This window comes from Hesperophylax consimilis, chromosome 16 (genome assembly GCF_061612785.1).
Source record: "Hesperophylax consimilis isolate HC1 chromosome 16, BYU_Hcon_1.0, whole genome shotgun sequence".
Lineage (NCBI taxonomy): Eukaryota > Metazoa > Arthropoda > Insecta > Trichoptera > Limnephilidae > Hesperophylax > Hesperophylax consimilis.
This window is the reverse complement of record NC_142851.1, coordinates 5,776,825-5,787,483: the sequence shown is the minus strand read 5'-3', so window position 1 is coordinate 5,787,483 and position 10,659 is coordinate 5,776,825. Positions and strand designations below refer to the sequence as shown.

At 35.7% G+C, this 10,659-nt stretch overlaps 1 non-coding gene across 1 annotated transcript; it reads right to left on the bottom strand.

The window, feature by feature from the left end:
• Positions 1-9,220: 9,220 nt before the first annotated feature.
• Positions 9,221-9,383, bottom strand: LOC149416589 (U1 spliceosomal RNA). The gene has a single exon (XR_016303439.1). It is a non-coding gene; the product is annotated as a U1 spliceosomal RNA (small nuclear RNA).
• Between the last annotated feature and the right edge of the window lie 1,276 nt (positions 9,384-10,659).

Below are 10,659 nucleotides of genomic sequence, written 5' to 3'. Positions count from 1 at the left end.
AGAGAATCGTTGTGGGCAAAAATATTTAAAAACAATCACACATTTCCTATCTCTGCTGTATCTGGGGCTTTGCCTCAAAGAAATTGATTGCTGACCTTACAGGTGGTTCAAAACCGAGCTCTTAGAAATGTTCTTGGACTTCCACGGGACACTCATGTTAGGGACATATATCTAGTTTCTGGTATCCTTCCAATCACAATCCTTCCTAAGCATCAAATCACCAGCACCATCCTACAAATTACCCATCAATCAACTCATACTAACGTCAAGCCACTTTACAATTAAGACATCCACAACCACAATACACGAAATAACAATAAAATCCGCATTCCTCAAACACACACTACAAAATATGGAATAAAATCTTTAAACTACATTTCCTACACACTTTATAATTCGCTTCTAGAAATGTACAAAACTATTGAGAAAAATAAAAAAACTCACAATGATGGTTTAAAGAAATATTTTTAACAATGAAAATCAGTAAATCCATATTTGTATATCTTTGATTGTTCCTTTATGTATTTGTTTACTCTTATTTTATTTTTTTGTTCTACTTAGCCTGTCTTTTAAAAATTATTATGCAGTGTTGTATTTTTGATATTTTGATGCCAATCTAAAATTGTTTGTACTGACTTCTGTATGTATTCTTCTTTTGTATTCTGTTCCGACTTATGTATTGTAATTTCCTCCTGTCCTAAGATGAGTTTTGTAACTCATTGGGATTGCCCTAGCAAAAAATTTAAAAAAAATTTTTTTAAAAAAGGTTGAATATATTTATGTAAAATAAGACTTCAGTATAAATTTTATGCATTTGGCAAAAATATTAATACATATATTTTTTTATAACGAAATATGTAACGTTTAGTTTATTATCAACCACAAGGGTATTTTTAACATTAGCTCCACAATCCACACAGGCTCTGAGGCAAATAATTTCCCTCCGGGCCTATGTAATCTTCTGGGATGCTGCGTTGAGGTTTTTTTATGAAAATGAAGGAGAGGAAGATCTGTGAAGGAAATAGGTATGGGGATGGGTAGGAATCTGGGGGTCCGTGTGTCCAGGAGTGACAGACGTTTGAATTTATCCCTCCCACTGTGGTGCAAGGCATTTATATTTATTTTCATAAACAAACCTTCTATGTCATATTATATTGTAAACATAGATTTTTTACCGAAGGTGACATAATATTTATTTCGCCCGGTCTCAGAATTGGAAATACTGCGTAGGTGTAGAGAATCTAGCCTAGGTCAGTATCTAGAGTCCAGTGTTTCCCAGCCTTCTTTATGACATGCCCCACTGGCATCTTTTTTAACTAAACAGCAGGTAAATTTTCAAATCATATTGTAATATGTTTGTTAACATATGAACCCCTAACGAAATTAAATAAAACCTATTCTTATACATATATTATAACTGAAATTAAATTCAGTTATGCTTGCTACAAAGAAATTTTATGTCCGGATCTAAGTTAGTTAATTTCAGTCTTAGGTCCCCTCTATTAGTTATATCCATTCGATTTAGTTTTTTAATGAGTAAATCGCTTATGGCGCTAAAACCACATTCCACCAAATAAGTTGAGGGAAAGGGTTATAATAATTTTCTGGCATACAAAGTAATATTAGGATTTTTTGTGTTAGTTTCTTCGCAAATCCTTAGTGTAAGTTTCTTATTTAAGCCTTAATGTAGCATTCACACTCACACTGAGCAAAAACCGTGCTCATGTTGCTACTGTAATTATTCATGTCCACGCAAGCCAAATTTAATGGCATACGTGTTTACTCATACGAGGACTAACTATAAACTATTCTCATTTTCTTACTGTCATTATTCATTTTCTCAGAAGTCACAGTTATTGCAACACGTTCTCACTCATTCTAAGGAAACTTTGTTCTTATTTTCTTACTGTGATTATTCATGGTCAAGCATAATAAGACACATTCACACTCATAATAAGGAAAGCCCGTCTCTTTTCTCGTGTTCTTTCTGTAACTATCCATGTTCGCAGAAGTCGAGCTTAACGAGAAACATTCGCATTCAAATTTACTTAACTGAGAAACCAATTATAGATTTCCTCATTATACGTATACATTATGTATAAAACAATTACAGCTACATCCTGCACAGTTTCTGTGTTTTTAGATAATTAATGAAATTGTTACTGGTTTGATTCTATTTAATAAAAATTTGGCGTATATTTCAATTTTGTACATCTCAGGCATTTTTTTGTATGACTGATGAGTATTCCCCTTAATATATAGAATCTCATCTCTGAAGCGTGGTGCCCCACCTCTGAGGCGTTATGCCCCACTAGTGGGGCGTACGCCCCACCGTGGGAAACACTGATCTAGACCCTTTCTTGCTTACTCGCCCACATAAGAAGAGTGTTTCCCTATTTTTCATAATTCCTACGGTGACGGCAGGCACACGTGTGAGAGATGATTGCTTTCTTTCTTTGTGGAAACAGAGATACGTACATCGTTTGTCTCATTTTCAACTACTATTATTTTGTGCATAAGAAAGAGCAGCAGCCTTATCGTGATAAAGAACGTACATTTTATGTTTTGTTTATGCCATAGCCGATGTACAAATATTTTCATGTTATTTTAGTAATTAAGAATAAATATGAAGTATTTAAATTTTAAATATATTATGCAACTCCGCATGTCACAAGAGTCAGTCAGATGATATTCGTATCTATACTGCCTACTTGCATCTTGCTTTTTATTAACTTTGTGCAGACAATATATTAATACAGCCTTTATTTAATTAATATACTATTGAAAAATAGCCCCAGTGCGTAGTGTTGCGTGGGACAATTTTGTGGACAAGGGTGAATATCGCACTGAATGCAAAATATGTAAAATAAGACTTTCTTTTAAGGCATCAGTATCAAATTTGACTAAGCATTTGGTCAAAAAGCATTCAACAGTGAGATTAGTTCGCAGGGAAGACAATTCTTCATCGTACAATATTATGCGCAATCCAGCTACTGTAACAATAGTTGATGATCCACAGAACTCTGCAACCAGTGTACATACTGCACAGCCGGGAACTACTGTAAATTGTGTAGAAATGACCGAGTTTCTCATTCAAATTCCAAGGACGAACCAACAGACCATCACAACATTTCTACCCAGAAAAGGGATAAGTAATAAAAAGGAAATAGAAGACCACATTATGGGACTGTTCATATGGGATTTTCAACCCTTCAGAATTGTTGAAGATAAAGGGTTTGGCAAACTAATGAAATGAGCATTTCCCTACTACACAATACCCACAAGAAAATAATTTGCTTCCGACCCTGTATGAAAAATTCAAATATGAAATGAAGGAGGAATTGTTAAGAGATGTTCAATCCATCTGCATTATAACCGATATATGGACTTCGTGCACTAATGACTCCTACATGGCTGTTACGGGTCATAACATCAACGCAGACTTCATGCTGAAGTCTGTTCTTCTGGAGTGTGTGATTTTGCAGGAAATGCACCACACGGCAATTAATTTAGCCATGGACTTGAAACGGGTTACAGACGAGTGGAATTTAACAGATAAAGTTATACTGGCCGTATCTGATAATGCGGCAAACATCAAGAATGCCATTGAACATGTGATCGGGTGGAAACATTTGGGATGTTATGCGCACTCCCTAAATCTGGCTGTGCAACATGCCCTAAAATCAGAGGAAATAATGTCAATATTAATAAAAGTAAAAATGGCGGTCACATACTTCAAAAAAAGCAACGTAGCATGGGAAAAATTAAAAAGATATCAGCTTCAATCTGGGAAAGTTTCGAAAAGAGTTCTCCAAGAGGTGAGCACACGTTGGAACTCAACTTTTAATGGGTTAAAAAGATTTACAGAATTAAAGGAGGAAATCAATAGCTCGTTAAATGCTAATGCAATGGCATTAAATAGCTACGAATGGGAGATTTGCGAAAACCTGTGTACATTATTGGAGCCATGCGAGGAAGCAACTAAAGAAATTAGTGGTCAAAGTTATGTATCTGTCAGCATTGTTATCCCAATTACAACAGGCTTGCGAACTGCTTTAGAAAGTCTTGGAGATCAAATGTACTGAGATTTCCAATTTGGAAAAAAGCAAAACATTCACGACTTGCATGTTTCTGGATCCTCGATACAAGTTGTACTTTGAGGATCCTACTACGGCTGACATCTACAAAAGACATGTCATAGGAATGATTAGTGACCTAATGAACCAAGAAACCAGAGAGATGGGCCTGGCAAATGTCGATGCCCTGGATCCTGCCACAAGCTCTACAAAGGTTTCAAAAATTTGGCAGCATTACCAGACAGCAATGCAAAACAAACGTCCACTGGGAACATCCAGTTCTCGGGCTGAAGATTATTTGGACGATAGGGTCTTACTTGATGACACATTAACTCCTTTAGATTGGTGGAAAAAAAACCAAAACATTTACTCCAACCTGTGCCAAATTTCTATAAAAAAACTAAATGCACTTGCTACTTGAGTGTTCCATGTGAAAGACTTTTTTCCGTAGCCGGCTATATGTTGTATGACAGAAGGACACGCTTAGGAAAATTGCAACAATTGTTATTCCTTCAACAAAATATGTGGTAAAGTATAATATTTTTAAGCTCGGGTATATAGTTTATATTTTCACGGTGTTCTTAAGTTGGCATTTAAAATCTTTGTTGTTGAGATGCACCACCATAATACACCTTATCTTGTGTATGTGGGGGGGGGGGGTGTAATATTATGTTAGCTATTTTTACTATGAGTATTCACTTTATATTTTCAGTGTATTTTTAAGATAATAATACTTCTAATACTTTCTGGTAATGTATTAAAAAATACTTCACTCCAAGATATTTATAGTTGAATTGCACTGTTTTTTTTCATTACTTTTTCGTGTTGTGAGAATTGATGTTTGTCTGGGTTTTCTATTATTTTAAAAGGTGCAGTTTTATTTTGAATATTTTCTTTGTAAACTTGTAAAATTGTGTGATATAAAAATAATGCATTTAGTTTTCTTACTTTAAATTCTTTAAACAGAAGTTCTGATGAATATGTATATGATTTAAGTGGAATTATTTTTAAAATATATTTTTTTGCTATGTGAAGCGGTTGTGTGTTTTTTTTAGGAGATCCTATAATAACATACTGTATTATTTATTGACAGAAAGCAAAGTATGTAATTCTGAGTAAATCTTTATTCAGGATACATCTTTGACATTTATAGATATATCTTAGTTTCCTCACTCTGTCTTTGAGTACGTTTATGTGTGTGGACCATTTTAGGCATTAATTTGTCTACTGTATGGAGGATTGGTAACTGTAGGTACGCCAGATGTTTTCAACAGAATTCTTGGAAACTCTGAAGGCCTTAACAAGTGTTTCGTTAAGCCCAGGGTAATTAACTATCCCGACCTTCGCCTTTCCACAATGCACCACTAACCAATCTAAACTTGAAAATTGAATATAACAACCTGCAAATCCTGATACAGGAGAAATATCTTGGGCTGTGCATTGATAAACACCTAACTTTTAAACAGCATATTCAAGATATTAAAGATAAAATCACCCCCTTAATTAGCGTATTTAACAGGATATCATATCTGTTACCAAATAAAATTAAAAAAGGTCTATATTATAGCCTCATACTTTCACATTTAAACTACTTGATTGAAATCTGGGGAAATGCACATGAAACATACACAAATGAACTACAGGTAACACAAAGCAAAGTAATCAAAAAGCTATTTCAATTCAAACCTAGAACATCCACAAAAAAATTATATATGGAAACAAAATTATTAACATTAAGAAAATTATATGAATATAATACATGTCTCCTTATAAACAAAATAAATAATAAACTCATACATACAAATTACAAATACAGAACTCATTAAAACGTCCCAAGTATACACTACACACGCTTTACAGGGCAACACCATAAAATACATTGAAATTGAAACACCATACATACTACATAGTAATACATAATAATAATAATTGTATAATTTGTAGAGCGCCGTTTTTGTGAAAAATCACCTCAAGGGCGCTGTACAATTTATTTCCTAGGATCTACATTTGTTATTTAGAAAAGATACCAAAACACACTTACCTGGCAAGTCACTTCCGACAAACACACTTATATTAAAAAGTTTAAGCTGCTGCCACACGCAAAGCTCACATCAACAGATAATATAAAGCACAATAGCGCTCGCCATACAATCCCATACAGACCCGACACACGTAAAAAGATAACGCGCTATAAGTGTGGTTCTGAACTTCGCTAACCGAATTTATTTTACGTAACCGCTCCCGACGCGATATTTGAAAAGTTATGCGTCCCCCTCTCCGCCGTAAAAAGGAGAGGGGGTCATTTTAATTGCGGAGCTACCGACTAAGTTCCGTGTTCCCTTTGACAGCCATGACATAAGCAGCCTAATAATGCATTTCTTATTTATTATGTTAGCTCATATCGTCATGTGTGCTAGTAAATTTAGAAACATAAAAAAAAACTTTATTTGGCAAACATACTTAACATATATTTAAAATATAAATATAATCAATATTTGAATTTGAAGTAAACAAATTTTCGCCCTTTCAAAATTAATCATATTTTTAACTCAGTATGTTTATATGGTAATATCATTCGGTTTTTTGATAAAGTTGGACGGCCTGATACCTACATAGAGAAGCTTCTAGTTTGTTCGTTTGTTGATTGTTTTCAATTGTTTTCCTGGGTAATCTGGTTTGCTCTCGTCAGCTCTCGTGCTCTCTTCTCGTTCCCTGCCCTGGTGTTGGTCCTTGCCGCCTTTGCCTTCGACATTTTTGGAAATCGACTTGAGCTTATTTTACAATAATTTATTATATGTCGCTTTCGTCGATCGGCGTGCGAACTGCGAATTTCCTGATTCGACGGAGAGGTTATGTGAAAATGCGCTATTTACGCGCAGATTGTTTAAAATCTAAAAAGTTTATAAATAACATTTATAATTATATAGTTGGCGGCATCATCATCTGAGGATGAGCTGTCCAACAGATCCAGCAATAGGCGACAAGTATCATCCATTTCGAAAACGTGCTCAAGCTGTCAGTAAGTAAAGTTGTCACTTTGACAGATGAAATTATGTTCCTCGGCCGCTCTCGAATTCAACTGACCCCCTCTCCTACCATAGGAAGAAATATTTGATAGCGTCGTGTGTCGGTAGAAAAGATGATGCGCTGTACATTAACTTTTGATGTGAGCTTTGCGTCTGGCAGCACCATTATGCTTATAAAAGATAAAACTGCACGCAGAGGACACTATATCAAAAAACACTGGTCATTGCATGACCTTAAGTCTGCTATAGTTTTTATTTTAATTTAACTGTCTTAAAAAGCCTACAAATTGTTAGTTGTTATCATTTTTATTTATTTATTTTTATTTTTAGTATTTTTTTTTTTTTTTTACATTTTGTTAATTTAAATTGCCGTCGACTGTGAAAGTGGAGGTTTCTGAAATTATGGATACGACTGTCTGAAAAGGTGCGTTTTAAGTTTAGACCTAATAGTACAATGGGCCTATGGCCTAAGTGCTCGCGGGGAACGTAAGTAAACCGCCTCCGACTTTAAGTTTAGACCTAAATTCTGTCGAGTCTGCGATCATTCTCAAATCATGTGGCAGTCCATTCCAGGCTTTAGGTCCTGACACGGCGAAAGCACGCTCACCGAACTTAGTATCTGGTGTGCGCTTTGGTTCCTTCAACCTTCCGATAGCTGATGACGTTGCTGACCTAAGGGTTGACTGTCGGGAATTGGAATCTTCTGGAATACACAATTCTGATAAATAAGCCGGAGCCATTCCGTTAAGTGACTTAAATACCATCCAGCATACCTTGAACTGGATTCTTTCAGGACATTTGAGCCAGTGCAGATTTTTGAGATGCTCTGAAATGTGGGAGTATTTAGATACTCCGGTGATAAGCCTTGCCGCGGCGTTGAAAACGGATTGTAATTTGTTGATTTGACATTTAGGGAGACTTGCATATATTCCGTTGCAATAATCTAGACGTGAAACAACATAGGAATTGACTAGCAATTTAGTCGCCTCTGTTGGCAGGTTTCTCCGCACTGCTTTAATTTGCCTTAATTGAAAGAACCCCGTGCTTACAGTTCTGTTCACCTGAGTTTTAAGGGAAAAATTAGCGTCCAGATTGACACCCAGTAATTTGATGCACATTTTTGGAGTGATGTCACTTCCTGAAATGGTTATTGGGGAGTTTTCAATGTACTCATTATGGCAAGCAATCCATCGGTTACGAGGGGAGAAACTCTGAGAAAAATGAACATAATTACAGTGGTGCCTCACACAACGAACGCCTCGCACAGCGAATGCTGCACACAACGAACTTCCTTTTCGTTCATTTTACGATTCATACAACGAACTTCGCTTCACACAACGAAGTCGCCCGATCTTCTACGATCACTGCCGATTAATTGCATCCTCCCGCGCAGGCAGTCGTTAGACTCGTTAGTCACTGCGTAGTACGCTTAACTTACGCACGTATCGCAGCAATCGTTCTTCATTACGAATTAAATCGCACACGTATCACGGCAGTCGTCCTTTTAAGATAAACTCAACATTTTTTTTATATGATGGGTTCTAAAAAAAGCAGGAAGGTGATTTCTCTTGAAATGAAACAGGAAATAATTAGAAGGAGTGAATGTGGGGTAAAACAGTGTGACCTCGTCAAAGAGTTTGGCCTCAACAAGACCACCATTTTCACCATTTTGAAAAACAAGGATGCAATAAAATCAGCCAAAGTAGCCAAAGATTATTTCTTAAAATTAAAAAATGTGTGTTTTTTTCATTATGTTTTTAGATGTATCTAAATAAAAATAATAACAAAAAATTTATCTTTTTTTTATGTCATCTTACCATATTTTATGCTACAGAACGAATTATTTTTTTTAACATGTATTGTTATGGGAAAACGCGTTTCACATAACGAACTTGCTCCTGGAACGAATTAAGTTCGTTGTGTGAGGCACCACTGTACCTATATAAAATTGCCTCCAAGACAAAATTAAAAAAAGTAGGTAGGTGTACATTTAAAAAAAAAAAAAGTGTTCGCTTTTACGCTCAAAACAACGAAAGAGAAGTACTCACAGGATCTGTAAATAACACCTCACACAACCTCTACTATGACCTATGGTTTAACTGATTACAATTTAGAAGGGCGGGAGCAGCGCGTACGCAGTCCCGACTACCAAAAATTACGCGCCCGAGTTATCCGCATTAGGGATAATCGCAAGGGTCAGCCGAACCGAAGTGCAATGGAACAGCCTCGCCCTGGGGGTACCGCCTTAGTGATCACGGTGTCCCCTACGCCAGGTAAGTATGCTTATGTCAGTGAAAGTCAGAGTATATATTGTGCGGTTAGAAGGCTCCGTGTGCGAGCTGCGAGCGCAAGTGGTGACATCTTGTAACGGTGCTGAAAGTAACTGTCAGAAATTGATTTCGAAATAGGAACTGAACCTGAAATGAGCCGTTGATATTTAATTATATTGCTAGCTGTAAATAAATAACTGTGGGGTAATATAGGCACTTCATGATAATATACTAATGTTGGTGATAATACATAATATACTTTATGATTAATAACCTATCAAACGCCGTAAAGTAAGCTCCAAGTCTTAGAACTTTTCGTACGATGTGTGCCTTATAAGTGAAACAATATTTGATTGTTTTGTGTACATATATATTTTACTTTTATACCAATTGCATACATATAAATAAAGTTTAAAAAAACTATTTAAAACACTGGACTGTACATGATTTTACATTTGCTATTTTACCCCATAGAGATACAATCATCATTGTTTTACCCGCCATTACTGTGATATTACATTTATTAGAAGATTCGTGACAAAAGTAGAGTTGTTATTTATTTGGGACCCTTTACGAACTGAGAATACTTATGCGTACAATTTTTTTTTGTTTACGATTTTTAGACATTTAAATCTTTACAATCTCGTGTACTGTGAAAGTGATAGAATTCTAACTTTTTAAACTGAAGTTTATTGATCAGCTCTAAATTCTATAGAGTTATAGAGTGATCATTAACACTCGCGCACCGAACAGGGGGAACACTGGTACACAAAAGAGTGTTTTATGTTTTATCTCAGTTGTTTTTTACACCACATACTCTTTAATTTAGGTAATCCTAGAAAAACTATTCAGTTATCGATCTACATTTGAAAAAAACATATCGCATTTATATTTCTTTAGATATTAAATAATTTACAACAAATTCTGGAAATTTACTCCCCCTTCCGTCTCACTTCAGCTCAGTAACATTGCTGTAGTTGCCCCGCTCGTATCCCTTCCATTAAAAATATTCGCCTAGCTATGCAGGTGGCGAGATCCCGCGAGATACGAACTCGACCGTAAAAGTTGCATTTTAATAGAAAGGGCGGTGTCGTAATATTTGAGTCACGTTTGCTTTCCTACCATTACTTTTTACCTTTTCGCAACACTTAAATGATTGACCACTAGTTGAAATATGGGCGTCGGCATAAATGGACAATACTAACTGTAGCTACTAATTTCGAAGTTATACAGAAAGGGCTAAATTCCGGTCGCTTACACTGCATATTTCGTATGTCCTTTTGCTAT